This window comes from Hippocampus comes, unplaced genomic scaffold (genome assembly GCF_001891065.2).
Source record: "Hippocampus comes isolate QL1 unplaced genomic scaffold, H_comes_QL1_v1.1 scaffold2, whole genome shotgun sequence".
In the NCBI taxonomy this organism is placed as follows: domain Eukaryota; kingdom Metazoa; phylum Chordata; class Actinopteri; order Syngnathiformes; family Syngnathidae; genus Hippocampus; species Hippocampus comes.
In genome coordinates, this window is record NW_017805139.1 from 3408251 (window position 1) to 3412353 (window position 4103).

The window sequence follows — 4103 nt, forward strand, 5'->3', positions numbered from 1 at the left end:
CAAATTCAATTTCAGGACAGAAGCATACAACATGACAACCAATTGATTGATGTTGGTATGAAAACAAGAGATACACTTTGTCAGCTTGAGGAAGATGGGTTAGACCCTCAAGTCAAAGATACATTCTTTCTAAGCGTGTGATGTTTTTATGAGGCAGTGTTAAAAAAGATGATTACAAAGTTTCCCCGGGAAAACCAAACAATGAAGGATCTGATAGTATTGCATCCAAAAAAAAAAGACTCGATATCGACTACACTGTCATAAAAAGATTGGGTGAAAAATTTGTCAAAGACCATGACCCAGAAGAACTCAAGGATGAGTTTGAGGAGTATCAGCTTTTGAGTGATGAGGACATTAAGTATACAAATGAAGATGGCACATCAAAGGCAGTGGATAAAATTTGGTTGGGAATTATGACTATGAAAACACCCATGGGCAAACCAATGTTTCATCATCTCAGCAAAGTGATGGAAGCAGTACTTTGCTTACCTCACAGCAATGCAGACTGTGAAAGAGTCTGCAGTGTTGTGAGAAAGGTTCACACAGATTTCCAAAAATCGCTTGCAGCAGAAACACTCACAGCATTATTGCAGTGCAAAATAAATATGAATGGATGCTGTAACTTCGAGCCGATGGGTCAGCATTTGGAGTTGGTGAAAAAAGTAACGCAGGAATACAACTCTGAACACAGTAATGCCACTAAGTAGAATGATGATTAGACATTAACCAGACATTGTATTATGGAGATCTGCAATAAATATCATTGAAAATTTTGTGGGTTTTTTTCTGCCGTTATTTTGACATATAAAATGCTTTGGTATGTTATAAGGATTTTTTTGCTCTTTATAAGGATTTTTTTGGTCGTTTATACAGGTTGGCGCTCCGAAAAGTTGACAGGTATGCTGTGTGGAGTTTGCATGTTGTCCCCAGGCCTGGCTGGGTTTTCTCCGGGTACTCCGGTTTCCTCCGACATTCCAAAAAAATGCATGGCAGGCTGATTGAACACTCCAGATTGTCCCTAGGTGTGAGTGTGAGCGTGGATGGTTGTTCGTCTGTGTGTGCCCTGCGATTGGCTGGCAACCGGTTCAGGGTGTCCCCCACCTACTGGCTGAAAACAGCTGGGATAGGCTCCAGCACCCCCCGCGACCCTTGTGAGGATAAAGCGGTTCAGAAAATGGATGGATGGATGGATGGATGGTTCAATGTCCATGTTACTTCCGGGTTGAGTGAATGCTGGCGCGTCTGACTGCCGCTGCTCACCCGCAGTTATTCTTTTTTTTTTAGCGTTTTTTACGGTTTACTGTCGTTTCTACGGTTTACTCTTGTCATGGGAGAAACCCTACACTCCTGTCGAAATTCGTTGTGGTTTTGGACCGTCGGCCGTTGCACGGTTGTCCTCGGTCGTGCTGTCGCGGCGTCCTCCCTGTTCGGCTGTCGGACGGGGCCCTGTGCCTTCTCCACCCCTCTGCCTCCGTGGTGGGGAATCGACGGGACCTGTGTCTGGGCTATGCTGCTGTGGACCGTCCTGTCGCTCCTCCGTCTGCCCGTGGGGGTACTGCTATGGTGCTCGGTGGCGGGGCTTCTTGGGCTCCGCTTCCGGTGGTTGGGCTCCCCGCCTGCGCTGCACCGCTTCCCGGGCGTCACTCCTCGTCCTTCCCGGAGGTGCATCCGCCGCGGATCTCGTCGGGGCGTCCCCCTGCCGGCGTCAACTATTTAAAATCGCTACTGAAAATCGCATATTCAGTTTAAATTCATCTCTCCTTTTATTATTTATAACTTTATCTGTGGTTTTATTGTTCTTGTTTTGGTTGTAAAATGTCCTTGAGTGTTTTGAAAGGCGCTTATCAATAAAATGTATTATTATCATTATTATTATTATTACTTCTACTGTCCCATTTAGATCGGCTTCAATTTCAAGCGCCTCTCAGTTCCAAATACGAACCCGCGCTCTGCGCTGATGCTCCTCTTTCGCCATCCTCAACTGCACCAGTCATCATGCCAGCCACGGCAATTCAGACTGGACGACTGCCAACTCCGGCGCCATCTTGAATAGGCCCAGGAACGAACGTAAAGAAGCTGCATCGGCAGGTGTGGGGGGCACCCAGTATTGCTGTGACATGGGAGTCATTACGCTCCAAGCCGTCAGGCGGTAGATTGAAACCCAGAAAGTCAAGCATAGTCTGACGCAACAGGCATTTTTCCATGTTAAGTTTCAAACCTGCCTCCTGAATGCGGCATAAAACATGCAGTTTAGTGTGATGAAAGCGGTCGTTCCGCTACTTTCTTTGTGCAGATCAAACTGATGTTAGACACTTTTCAGATCCAGGGTGGATTATATCTTTTAACCACGCAACTCTGACAGCAGGTCTTGCAATCAGCGGTAAAAGCACCACCTCCTTGTCAGGTTCCCTCATATCCACACGCATGCGGATTCCCCAGTTTGTCATTTTAGTCACAACAATGGGAGACACCCACTCATATGAGTGAATTTTCTCAATGACCCCTTGCTACCCCGGTTCATTTTATTCTCTGGTGACAGCTTCATGTACTGAAAGAGGCAACCGATGAAGCTTTTGTTGTACAGGTTTTACCTCAGAGCAGATTTGCACTTTGTGCACAAAATTCTTAGTGTAACAAGGACGACGTCTATTTGTGATTATGAAACACTCGAGGATGGACAACTCAACTCAACTGTATTTATAGAGCACTTCACAACAGTCATCGCTGTGCTGTACATGGAGCAAATATCATATATACAACAATAAAACAAGAAATTAATAACGAAGACCTTAGGAAGCACAAAACAATAAAACCAAGATCAAGTCTGAGTCATGCTGAGTCAAATGCCAAAGAATACAAAAGAGTTTTGAGACGAGTTTTAAAGATGGGCAGCGAGGGGGCTTGCCAACAAACAGGTTACTCTTTGGATCAGTCAAAGTGATACGAGGTTCGATTCACGGGAGCCAATGATGTCAACACCGAGAGTGGCAGACGCAAAGAAAACAAGACAGCACTCGTAAAAACCAAGGAAAATTTTATATTAAACATAAATACACGACAACTTCACAAAACACAGTAGAAATGAAATGAATACCAATTGACCTCAATTGATATTCATTTGTGGAATTCACTCCACAGAAAGCATGTTCATTCCAGCACTGTCCTTGATCAGAAGCTCCACAAAAGACCCGGCCTAAACGGGCCGAGAGTACATCAGTGTCGACAATAAAATAACGACAGTAAGTAATGTCAGCTAAATTCAATTCACATACTGTGAGATATTATTCACATCCATGTACACTAGGGTGGTCCATTTTGGAAAAGTTTGTCGGATTCGTCGGGCCGGGTCGGAAATCTTGTCGATACTATGACACAAGGATGTGTGCAAAATTTTATTCCGATCGGATAATTTTATCCCATCCCGCAGAGCGACCAAAGTTTCCCCTATGGAAAGAATGTTACGGGGCTGAATGGTAGTACGGTTTCTCCCGTACAGTAAGGATTTTGTTTTGCTCAGTTCGCACTTGCAATAATTCAAAGACGGAAGACAGGAACGCATGTATTGCAAAAAAGGCAACCGTGGTTATCCTTCAACACTGGTGAGATTGTTGGTCCATGTTAACTGGTCCATCTGTCTATCTGTCCATCTGTCTATAATGTCCATCAACACTAGTGACACTGTTAGACCGCAAAAAAAACGAAATCCGCCGTGCGTGCCCATCCCATGCCTACTTCGCGCACGGGTGCAACGCCCGGTGTCGCTCCACGACCTGCAGAAGGTGCTGTCGCTGTTCCTCGTCGCGCGTGATGGCGCCGCAGAACGCGCTGATGAGGGCGACGCCCCTCTCCGCAAAGTCGTTCACCACCCGTAGGTGACGAGCGCGCCGACGAGCCGTGGTGATGTTCGATGTCGAAAAGCGTCCTCAGCTCAGCGTCCAGTAAGAATTCCGGCGATTCTCGACTTCAATTGAAAGATATTAGCTCGCCAGTAGGTGACCGTTGTGTGTTAGGCGTGCGTTTGAGTTTGTCTCCGGCTGCTGAGAGCAGCGATGGAATGATTAGTTAGTCAGGAGGTGATCGTTCGGGCAACATTCAGCCCAGCC